This window comes from Salmo trutta, chromosome 26 (genome assembly GCF_901001165.1).
Source record: "Salmo trutta chromosome 26, fSalTru1.1, whole genome shotgun sequence".
Lineage (NCBI taxonomy): Eukaryota > Metazoa > Chordata > Actinopteri > Salmoniformes > Salmonidae > Salmo > Salmo trutta.
The window spans coordinates 23,083,566-23,096,499 of NC_042982.1; the positions used below are offsets into that span (position 1 = coordinate 23,083,566).

At 40.8% G+C, this 12,934-nt stretch overlaps 1 protein-coding gene across 3 annotated transcripts in view; it reads left to right on the forward strand.

Moving 5' to 3' along the window:
- Positions 1-4,025: 4,025 nt before the first annotated feature.
- Positions 4,026-12,934, forward strand: part of LOC115163441 (leucine-rich repeat and fibronectin type III domain-containing protein 1) — a 138,626-nt gene continuing 129,717 nt past the window's right edge. Inside the window, exon 1 of one of the 3 annotated variants that reach the window (XM_029715304.1) lies at positions 4,026-5,307. The gene's annotated coding sequence lies outside the window, so the exon portion shown is untranslated. The remainder of the gene's footprint in view (positions 5,308-12,934) is intronic. The other 2 variants (XM_029715305.1, XM_029715306.1) reach the window with 2 other exon arrangements.

Here is a 12,934-nt window from a genome sequence, read left to right on the forward strand (position 1 = left end):
GCCCCAAAAATCGCTAAGTATCATGGTGAAAGTGGCCGTAACTAGCAAAGGATAATGGTCGATGTAGTCGTTTTCATCCTGCCTGAGAGAGTCAACCCAACACTCCTAGATGATGTCGGAGTCAATACCGGAAGCCTTGGATATAAACAGTCGTGGTTATCCTGTGTTTCATACAGATTTATCACATGGTATGCCATATGAGTTACATTTCCAAGGACTTTATTTTCAAGAATCCAATTTCTCCTTAACTTTTTTCTTAAGGAGAAATATAAGAAACAGCGCAGTATATTTTACAAGAACCTTTCTGAGGAATAGCAACTTTGCTTGACTTTCTTCTTAAGTCTATAGTTAAGGAAAAAATGGCAGTTAGGAAGACATTTCTTCTTTAGAAGGTTTTGTGAATCTGGGCCTGGGGCTTTTGGCACCTTTAGGTTGCTACGCAGTAGACGACCTGCAGAGAATGCCCATATCAGGCACATGTGCACCTGTACCCGGGCCAGGAAACATCAACTTCAAATATGTTCCAGAACATTAAGCACAGCCTCTAAGGATATTAGTGTCTTGGTAGTGAGTTCTGGATCTGTGCGTGTGTATTCGCCTCTTGTATGATCTGCACTTTAGGAAATGGCAAGTTTCCGCATTAGAATAGATGGATAGCACTGACCTAATCTGCGATTACGCTTTCAAAGATCAGTGCACAGTAATTTCATCACGTTGGTGAGTGAGGACAGTTCAGATGGACAATCTCTCAATATCATACCAATCAATCACTTTTACAGTGCATTACGGGGAGAGGGAGCCTGGCCTCATAGGTTGCAGCCTGACAAACGGTGGATTGACTTTCCTTCTTTGCTCTCTTTCTGTTTCTATCAGCATGCAGTGCATGAGCCCTATGCATTCATCTACACCATGAACACACAGATATTCATGGACTTTAAATTCTGCAGGCTATACAGACTCTGAGTATGCAGATGATCAAAGGATCTCTCTGTTGGTAAAGGTACATGCATGTTAAATTATGGTGGGTTTGCTCTCATTTAGAACATTTCATTATGAACAATTAACAAGTAAACGAAAACTGTGCAAAATATCCCAGTATTCAATTGCGTAAATGATTGTTGTTGAGGGATATTAGGTTGTTATAGTCAGATCATTGTGTGAGTATGAGCAACACACCCCCAAGTGATCTTTCTTGGATTGCTAACATTGGATCTTTCTTTTGAAGTCAATTATTGAAAGGTTATTATAATAATATTTTAAATAAACACCCTTTATATGTAAACATAATGACCACAACGTGTCAAGGTGATACTGCAGGTAAATACACAATCTCATATGCAGTGAAGTATTGTTATAAACTGTCTTATAATCATGACCTGATGTCTGTCATAATATTTCATGGCAGTTACAGTTAAAGCAGCAAGCCTTTTTTGTTGCCATAATCTTCCTAGACTTGGGACTTGGGTGTCGAGTTCTGTGGTAAATTACTTTAAAAAGTGAATACATATAAAAGACTTGAAAACCACCACAGGAAACATTCCCTCAGTCAGCACGTTCCCCTGTCCCATACAGTTTGTGACATTTAGCTGCTTTACAGGTGAAAAATAGGGGTAGGGTTGTAGAGAATCGATGGACCATGAATGTAATAAGAAATCGTAGGTGCTGGCTTAAGGCCGGTAGCAACCACCACAGAATTTACGGTCAGAACAAGGACGAGGCGGCGGATGTCCAAGTTAAGGGGAGTTTAATGGAAGAAGACGTCCACATTTACACATCACATCTGACCACTCACGGTTCAGATAACTGAAAATCATGTCCGGTGACAACAGGCATTAACTGTATGTTCATTTAGATGCACAGTCCACAGGAGGAAACGTTCAGCAGGAGGGAAAACTGTGGACGTGCTCATCAGGATGGGAAAAGCACGTTTCTGACCACACAGCGTGCTGGGGTCATAGGCCAACTGAAACTGAAGTCCCCGGAATCAAGGCTGCTGATAGACTGAACGAGATGTGGTAATAAGTATGTGAAGTGACCTTGACCAATAAGACACTAACAAAGGCGGGGGTCTTCTGAATAGGAGACTAAGCTGCCCGACTAGAGCTAACCATAAAGGATGGCTACAATCAGTTGACTGAAGCTGGCCATTTTAACAACAGGCATCAATAGCTTTTCCAGATGCAGTACTTAAAGTTGGACAGAATACTGTTCCTCATGTTACAACGAGAGTGTAGAGAGCACACAACTATACATGCTCCCAATTCATTTCACCATGAGATGATGTGGCTGGTGGTATCTCACTCTGCGGCCCTGAGTGGATTACCCATTGCTTTTCTGGTGGGTGGATATTCACTAGGTTGTCTCTTCATGCACTGTTTGGCCAGTTTCATTAATCCAGCACAGGACTGAGTGTGTCAGGAACTATGAGGTGTTTTAGGGTATTTTCACACTTGGTCCCTTTCAGCCAATTTTTGTGAACTCAGTGCGGTTCGCTTAAGGAACTCGGACCCCTCAAAAGAGCCCCCAAAGTGAACTGAACTTGAGACCATCTCGAGAGGAGGTCTGAGTTCGGATCGCTTGAATTCCGAGGTCCGGTTCCCTTTTTTAGGGCAATGTGAACGCAAATCTCCCCGGGTGCGCTTGTCATTTTCCCCGCACCACACACTAGACTACTGCAACACCGTTTCACCTTCCATAAACCCTCATATTGGTGCCACAATAGAGACAAGATGATGATCTGCAGGTTTGCAGGAAAATAATTTGTGCTGTTTTTGGATATTGATTAGTGATTGTCAAGGGCGGACAGAAATTCCAAAATGTGTGGAGGATTTAGTTCAGATTATTTGTTTACAATATGTGATCTATAGGCTAACATATCTTCATAAGCTGTTTATTGACTGTGGATTTTGAATAGTGTGAATAGACACCCTATTTGGTGAGAATCACAACATAAGGAATAAAATCTATTCTAGCTCTTAAAGGGGCAGTAGCCTACATTGGGTGTACAATTTCCAATTGCAGCATTATTTATTCTGCAGTTGTTCTGTTGCTATTTAGCAATTAAATGTACACTACTGTTCAAAAGTTTGGGGTCACTTAGAAATGTCCTTGTTTTTGAAAGAAAAATCACATTTCTTGTCCATTAAAATAACTTAAAATTGATCAGAAATACAGTGTAGACATTGTTAATGTTGTAAATGACTATTGTAGCTGGAAACGGCTGATTTTTAATGGAATATCTACATAGGCGTACAGAGAAATTTCTAAGTGACCCCAAACTTTTGAACTGTAGTGTACATGTTAATAGTATCTTCTTATTACAATTATTATGTCACATATTTTAATGAAATGCAATCTATTAGCTTCCAAAATGTAAGTAGCTGTCCGATAACACATTCTGATTGAATGGCTTGTCCTGCACTTTGTAAAAACTAAGAGTGCATGTTGGAAAAAGATCTTGGTTCCTTTCTAAACATAGCAATGTGAATGCAAGGAGGACTCAGTCCACAAAATAGGTGAAGTGATCTGGCAAAATAGTTTAGTTCTCATTCAGAGGCATGGGCAGTGTGAATACAAAAATAAATTAGTTCTTTAGCTTTTTTTCTTCTTTTTTCCCCCCCTGTTCACTTTAAAGAGGACTGAGATGGCTATTATTTTAAAGAGGACTATAAGTGAAAACACCCTTAAGAGAGCATTATTGAGGTGTTACTGTAATCCTGATCCTGACCAATCTACTTTTCTCAACCACATTTTCCTTACAGGGGTAGGTTTAAAACTAAAATAAATATGATGTGTTCTATTTGTTCCATCAACATTCCATGAGATATGGATTAGGTGGAGAGTAACGAAGAAAGGGATGATCATCTGAAAACTAATACTTTTACAATGTGCAGCTCAACTGGCATTCAGACAACCCCCCACGCAGTATCTCATTATGTGCTGGTCACAACAGCCAGCCCATCCTGAAGTCCCATCCCATGTCACTCTGGCATCCCACCAATACGGATAAACTCTCCAGAAATCAAAGACCTTAATCAGCATCCCATCCGAGACCAGAATACGCAATGTTTGGTGTATTACCTTAAATTAAATGACATCACATTGCTGCAATGCTGTGCTTGTCATAGAGAATATGTCGCAAATTAATGTTCTTCGTATAACATGAATTCGTCTATGGGACACTTTGTAAAGATTTTCTCTGTTCTGTATCTGTTCAAGACATCATGGTGAGGAAATATCTATTCATTTGTAAGCCTATCAGTCGTGATCCTCCTATTACGCAAGTGTTATGCTGTTGAGTAGAGACGCATTGCAAAATCTTGCCTGCTCGCTCTATGGAATGAAGCAGGATTCATTCTGCCACTACCCTGCCCGGAAAAATCGACCGCATTGTTTTTGCAGAACGAGTGGACAAAGAAGCAAGCCATGTATGAAAACTAATTGCTCGCGTGGGTAAGCATATATTGGCTATCAAGAAAAATACACGCTTTAAACTATGCGTGGGTGGTGTTCCTTCAAACGTCAAGGGAAGTTAACGGCCAACATTATCAAGGAGAGCAGGATGTTTGGCAACCTTGATTTGATTATCATAAAATAAAATAAATAGTGGTTATCTATTATAGGCTGTCATTGTAGTCGTCGACCTTCACAACCATCTCAGACTTTTAGATAAGCAGAATATCAGAAACGGTGTGGCTGAATGTTACACCAATGCCAATGCGTCTGTTCCAATCGCGTGTCCGTTCGAAAACACTATCCTGACAACCCATTGCTTTAAAAGGATCCTTAACTGCATGGCTTTCTACCTTCATCATTCATAATGCCAATATTGGTACATGCATATTGCACTATATGAATATACCTCTAATGCAGCCCAACGTGTCTTATTCAAAGCGGCAAGGCTCACTTGACAGGCTACTCATTTGACAGGCTACACTTTCCTGGGACGATAGCTGGATTTCGGATTTGGTTTTTCGTTTGCATATCTTTTTCAGTCTCACTTGGATTGTATTGGGATTAAGGTGGGGTTTTAACCCGATGCAGGTATCAGGGACATATCCTTCCCATGACATCTGCCTCGTTCACTGGATTTTTGATAATGATGGTTTAAGAAAGGACTTCGCCTAACAATTTGTCGACCAATTTCTGAAGTTAAAGTCAACCCGTTGTTGGTTATACCTTTCTGGTCAATTTCACTCCTCTTCGATTAAAAATGCTTCAGTAAGACAATGTTTGAACAGTGGAAATAACGCCCATGTGTCTACCCATAAACATCCGCGGCATATCCTATTAATGACACCCGTAAAGGTAAGTCAGTCATGTATTTTATCTTTGATCACAGCAATTGCATACTCAATAAATGGCAAATTAGTGTTGTGCTATACACTTTTTTCGGCCTTACACGTTGGTGGATGATGTGATATTGTGTGCAGTGTTTACAGATATCTTGATAGGTATATAATGTTCAGGTGATGCTGTTTTGAATGACAGAAACTACTCTGCCATTTGTCAGTATAGACTATAGGCTATTAATGCGTTCATGCCGCATAGGCTATTCAATCTAAACTACTGTCTGACTAATTGCATTATGATATAAATAGCGTTTGATGTTCTGGACCGTGTTTTGTTAAATGATTTTGCTGATTTAAGTCACATAGACTGTAACCTACATCTGTATAGGTGCAAAAGCGTCTTAACAAGATGATAAATAGGGATGATAAATAGTAGGCTGTAGCCCACAACTAGTGCTGTGACACAACGGGCAGCCTGGGTAAAGCAACCAAAATAATACGATTTGTGTATGTTGATAGATGACTCATATTCATTTTCATATGAGATGGTTGACATTGTAGCCTAGTAACACACAAAGGTTTCAGTTGACCTTTCGCAGTATTGGGTTATTTACCTGGTTTGGAATTTAATCTGTGTGGTGGAGAGTCATGCAGCTTCCTATAAGGATATATTCCTAAGGAATACTTACCCTTGTATGGATTCGTTGTAATGGACCCTAATTAGGCTATTGCTACGTGATGTGTGTAATCAAATTACCAGAGGGAACGAAGTCAGATAATAGATTGGTTCTGTGTCTGTAGAAGCAGCATGCATTCTGCATTCATTATCATAGGTCTGTGTTGCTTGGCTACAACCACGGAAGCTGTGTGGGCATTCAGATCAAAAGGTGCTTGAATACAGAACACATGGGCCACACATAACTACGTCAGTTGAATCCTCCATTGAAGTTGCCAATGTTGGTTGAAAGCACAGACCAGCCTGCTTGGAGCGCAAGTGGCACGGGCGTGTCTTCATCAGCACAACGTCGACTTTCTCAAGTTAGCAGCAGCACTGTAGAAAAGCCCAATGGCCGCTTGGGGACACTGACTGCTAAGCTACAGCCGTCTATTATTCGGTTCAGTACCGACCAATCGAACGCATAAGGAACGAATGAGAATGTTCCGATTTTTATCCATGGGTTGCAAATCAAGGCACACTTTTCTCATAGACTTAACGTTACCCATAGGCGCGACGTTGAGAAGGAAGCGTAGCCCAATGTAACAGCACTTTTTCTATATATATATTACATATTATTCATGATCATGAGTAGACAACAATGCTATATTGCTGCAGCAGAGCTGACCCTATGTATTACGGTCGCTGTCCACTGGCCTGTGGTGCTGTACTTCATATTTCGTCATTCCGAGCTCATAGCTGACCATGGTGCTGAATCTGGTTGTAAGTTTACATTTGCGCCACATAGCCTTTTCCCACGTAACAAAGTCGCCATAGAAAACTACAGGTTGTATTAGGTAGACTCCTGAAAGTGACGTTACTATACAGGACAATATGCAAATTAGTTAGTTAGCTCACCAATTAATGTGCTCATTAATGAGTTATAAGTGATGCAGTCTTAGAAATGTTAATTAAGAGTCTTTATGTATTTAGTTCAAAAAGTAAGTTATTATTATTTTTTTTTAAAGAAATCACATTTATTTAACCAGGTAGGCCAGTTGAGAACCATATCTCATTTACAACTGCGACCTGACCAAAATAAAGCAAAGCAGTGCGACAAAAACAACAACGTAGAGTTATGCATAAACAAACGTTAAAAAACAATGGCAACACAATATTATCTCTAGCAGTTATCGACGGTATTATTCGCTGTCCAACCACTCTGATGGACCTCAGTTTGAATGTAGTCTTATGGTCAAAAAGATAGCCATTTCTTAGGGTTATTTTCTTCTTTCTCTTTTTCAGGCATTCAATATTTATGTTGTTAGTTTGTGGAATAATAGGCTATGTCTCTGTAGGCAGTCTCCAGAGATAGGAGGTATTTGTGTCCTTGCCAATCCTAGTCAAACTCAGTAGAGGGTTCAAAGAGGTCAGCATGTGGGTTTCATAGGATTATATATTTTGTTCACTCAGGCAATGTAGATGGGGGAAATAAGGTGCTCTTTCAGATGTAAACAGGGTAGTAGTGAAGGTTGTAAATCCATTAAAGAGAGGTAGAGGCAAAATATCAAAACGCTTACCATTAAATGAGGCATACATCCCCTCATATCACTACCATTTTAATTCGCCCCACTCTCCTATGACATACCAAGGGGAAACTGTGTACATCGACTCGCTGAGTTGCTACATCAGTAGTACAGTATGCCGCATGCATTTTACATAGCAGCTTGCAGTGCCACTCCACCACTGGTTAGTACCGTTTACCAGGTGCAGCTGCGGTATCCACTCCTCCATCTCAATCAGGAATGGGACTCAATGTTCTGGCACATCAGGGGCACCACCTCTCCACAGCTGCCCAGCCTGCCCAGTGCAATGAAGCGCTGAGACGGAGAGGAGCTGTCACATGGTTTATGTGTTGCAATGGCCACACCCTGTTGGACGGATGCCTTCAAAGGTGAAGATAAGAGACACACATTCAACACACGGATAAAACAACCTAGCCATGTGGGGAGCAAAGTACTGGGTCCTTTATGGGTATGAAGACTACAACAATAGGAATCAATAGTCCCAGGTTTATAGAGTTTAGGAGATCTATTGCTTTGGGTGTGCATGTTGCATATTTGAATGAGCTGTTGAAGCATTCGTTTCAGTCAGAACCATTGACATTTGAAGCTGCAACACCAGGTTATGTATTTTAAATACTTGCTCCATGTCTGTACATAATAAGGGCCTGCTTTAAGTGGCTTGTAAAGATATCTGAACACAGAGGTTAATGAGGTTTATTCTTAGGAGGGTTAATACGCTTGAGCCCTATTGGATTAGTGTTTTGAATATATTAAACAACAAGTGCAACAGGTCTTCCCACTGGGCAAAGGCATAAATTCAACGTCTATTCCACGTTGGTTCAAAGTCATTTTATTGAAATGACTTGGAAACAACATTGACTCAACCAGTGTGTACCCAGTGGGTTGTTGTGTATTTAGATTTGGACTATCTATGCAGCGGTTGGGATGAGATAGGTTATCACCCCTTCTCTTGCTTGTCAGCGCATTGGACCGTGTTACAGTAGATACCCAGGGTTCTGGTGCCATGCCTTTGCCTAATGAAATCAGCCATCATGAGAGCCTCATTATCATACACATTATCATACATACTGTTGAAGTAATATGGCTACAGGTTCTTCTGTCTCACCGAAAGCCCATTCTTGTGGGAAGCTGCTATAGACCAAATGCTTGATAATGTATGTGATATCAACAGAGAAGTATGTTTTCTGGGTTATTTAAATATTGACTGGCTTTCATCAACTTGCCCACTCAAGAAAAAGCTTCAAACTGTGATCAGTCAACCTATCAGGGTAGTAATAAACAGCACAGGAATGAAATCATCAATATGTATTGATCAAGTTGAACTTACAATGGCTAGCCCCAAGTCATTATATGGTTTTTTTTCTTGTGCATTTTGCTATTTGCCTCATGACTTCTGCATACTCTGTGACTACAAACTTTCTTTACCCAACTGTGGGGCAGACTATGTTTGTTCCCACACTCGGGACTCTGACTCTCTATTACACAGACTTTTGGCCTCCAATATAGTAGCCATATCTAGTAAAACCAAAGTTCCAAAGGCTGGGCCTAATATAGTGTATAAGAGGTCATACAAGAGGTTTTGTAGTGATTCATATGTTGTTGATGTAAATATTATTTGTTGGTCCGTGGTGTGTAATGAGGAGCAAACAGACGTTGCACTTGACACATTTATGAAATTGCTTATCCCAGAAGCATGCACCCATTAAGAAAATAATGGTAAAAACTGTTAAATCCCTGTGGATTGATGAGGAATTGAAAAATTGTATGGTTGAGAGGGATAAGGCAAAAGTCTGGCTGCATAACCGATTGGCAAACGTATGGCAAATTGATAAATCATGTAACTAAACTGAATAAAAAGAAGAAGAAATTACACTATGAAACAAAGGTAAATGACATAAAGAATGAGAGTAAAAAGCTTTGGATCACCTTCAATGACATTTAGTAGAAAAAGGCAAACTCAGCTCCATCATTCATTGAATCTGATGGCTCATTTGTCACAAAACCGACTGATATTGCCAACTACTTTAATGATTTTCTTCATTGGCAAGATTAACAAATTTAGGTATGACATGCCAGCAACAAACACTGACACGACACATCTAAGTATATCTGACCAAATTATGAAAGACAAGAATTGTAATTTTGAATTTCGTAAAGTGAGTCTGGAAGAGGAGAACAAATTATTGTTGTCTATCAACAATTACAAGCCCCTGGGGTCTGAAAACTTAGATGGAAAATTACTGAGGATAATAGCGGACGATATTGTCACATCTTCAATTTAAGCCTACTAGAAAGTGTGTGCCCTCAGGCCTGGAGGGAAGCAAAAGTCATTCCGCTACCCAAGAATAGTAAAGCCCCCTTTACTGGCTCAAATAGCCGACCAATCAGCCTGTTAGCAACCTTAGCAAAGTTTGGGGAAAAAATGTGTTTGACTAGATACAATGCCATTTTAAAGTAAACAAATTGACAACAGACTTTCAGTATGTTTATAGGGAAGGACACTCAACAAGCACAGCACTTACACAAAAGACTGATGATTGGCTGAGAGAAATTGATAATTAAAAGATTGTGCGAAATCTTTCACTAAACCCTAAACCTCAACTAAATATTGTGTTAAATAATGTGGAAATTGAGCAAGTTGAGGTGACTAAACTGCTTGGAGTAACCCTGGATTGTAAACTCTCATGGCAAAACATGTTGATACAACAGTAGCTAAGATGGGTAGAAGTCTGTCCATAATAAAGCGCTGCTCTGCCTTTTTAACAACACTATCAACAAGGTAGGTCCTATTGGCCCTAGTTATGTCACACCTGGACTACTGTTCAGTTGTGTGGTCAGGTGCCACAAAGAGGGACTTAGGAAAATTGCAATTGGCTCAGAGCAGGGCAGCACGGCTGGTCCTTGGATGTACACAGAGAGCAAACATTAATAATATGCATGTCAATCTCTCCTGGCTCAAAGTGGAGGAGAGCTTGACTTTATCACGACTTGTATTTGTGAAAGCATGTTGAAAGCACCGAGCTGTCTGTTTAAATGACTAGCACACAGCTCAGACACATATGCATACCCCACAAGACATGCCACCAGAGGTCTCTTCACAGTTCCCAAGTCCAGAACAGACTATGGGAGGCACACCGTACTACATAGCACCATGACTACACGGAACTCTACTCCACATCAGGTAACTGATGCAAGCAGTAGAATCAGATTTAGTAAACAGATCAAAAACACACCTTATGGAACAGCGGGGACTGTGAAGCAACACAAACATAGGCACAGACAGATGCATCCACACACATGATAACATATGCACTATACACACATACACATGGATTTTGTGTAGTAGATATGTGGTAGTGGAGTAGGGGCCTGAGGGCACACACTTAGTGTGTTGTGAAATCTGAATGTATTGTAATGTTTTTAAAATTGTATAACTGCTTTCATTTTACCGGTCCCCAGGAAGAGTAGCCGGATCCATAATAAATACAAATACAAATACTGACTACATGGATTTTATATTGATGCATGAATACACACAATATCAAGAAATATGTGCGAATAATTTCAAATGACAATAGGTAATAGTTAAACAGATCCCCAAGCAGATAGGTGGGAAGGCTGCTGCTGCTTTCTAGGTTGGCAGTATAGGCAGTAGGGTGAGATGAATGTAGTCTCTCTGGCTTGCCAGTCTGTTGCATTGTGTTACAGCAGCTGCTATCATGTGTTAGCATTATGAAATCAGGGCTGATATGGGTTTTATCAGTCACTGCAGAAACGAGAGGAAAGAGACATGCCAAAACCACCAGATCTGCATTGGGAGAATGAAAGAAAATCTGGATTTGAAAATTATTATACATAGCCTACCCACTGTTGAGCTGTACTCAATGAGGTCTGGATGTCAAACAGCTGTATAAAACAATAACATCTGTTTTGTTATGTGTAAGATAACTTCACAGGAAGCAATATAGCCAAATTCATTCACTATTGTATTACTGCTCATAATAGGAGTAGCCACAGTAGATTCAGTACATATTTCATGAAAAAGTACCCATTGCCGGCAATTTCTGTTAGAAAAGTGTTAACGTGGGCCTCCTGAGTGGCGCAGCGGTCTAAGGCACTGCATAGCAGTGCTAAAGGTGTCACTACAGACCCAGGTTCGATCCCGGGTTGTATCACAACCGGCCGTGATCGGGAGTTCAATAAGGCGATGCACAATTGGCCCAGCGTCGTCCGGGTTAGAGGAGGGTTTGGCTGGTGGGGCTTTCCTTGGCTCATCGCGCTCTAGGGACTCTTTGTGGCAGGCCAGTATCCTGCAGGCTGACCTTGGTTGTCAGTTGAACGGTGTTTCCTCCCGCCTGCTTCTGGGTTAAGCGTGCGGGTGTTAAGAAGCGTGGTTTGGTGGGTCATGTTTCGGAGGACGCATGACTTGACCTTCACCTCCCGAGTGTTAATGTTAACATAAATGTGCATACTGTTATACTAAAGATGAGTTATGAAACATTGAAACTAGATGATGGTGCTGTTTGACTCGCTCATGTAAAATGTGGTATTCTAACTAAGCAAGCAACTTTTAGAATGATCAGTCGGTTAATACATATTGTACCTAAGGGCTTTCCTTTAGCCGCCCCCAAAGTTGAGCTTAAAATCTGAATAAGGGGAAATTGCTTTTAGTACCCCCAGGGGACCTGGGTGATGAGCATAGGCCTGGAGCGTGCATCTCATCCTGGGGCAGACCAGGGCCTCTCTTGGCATTAGCAGATAAACCAGTCTGGGTCCTGGGGCTGGGGAGCCAAAGGGTTGACCTGGTACATGTGGCATGCAGAGCATGAGATGTAGGATAGAGCTCAAGGGCAGCAGAGAACACAGCTGGTCACCACAGTCAGCAGGGAGGGAGCACACTGTAACAGAGGAGCAAAGGACCATTGGATGGAGAGAGGCAGAAATACATGGTGTTTAAAGAGCAGAAATCACCTCTATAGCTTGATGATGAGAGTAAGCAGTTGATTGACTGGGAAGCGAAGATGAGGACTCAAGGTAGAACCAGATGTACAGTACCAGTCAAAAGTTTGGACACACCTACTCATTCAAAGTTTTTTTTGGTATTTTGACTATTTTCTGCATTGTAGAATAATGAGTTTGAGCCAATCCATTGTGTTGTGACAAGGTATGGGTGGTATACAGAAGATAGCCCTATTTGATAAAAGACAAGAACAGCAAGAACATCTCAAATAAGCAAAGAGAAATGACAATCCATCATTACTTTTAGAACATAGTAAAAATAAAGAAAACCCCTTGAATGAGTAGGTGTGTCCAAACCTTTGACTGGTACTGTATTTCCAATGACAGGTAAGGTCAAGTTGAGCTAGGTTCATTAGAATCCTGATATCCTGATTCAGATGGAA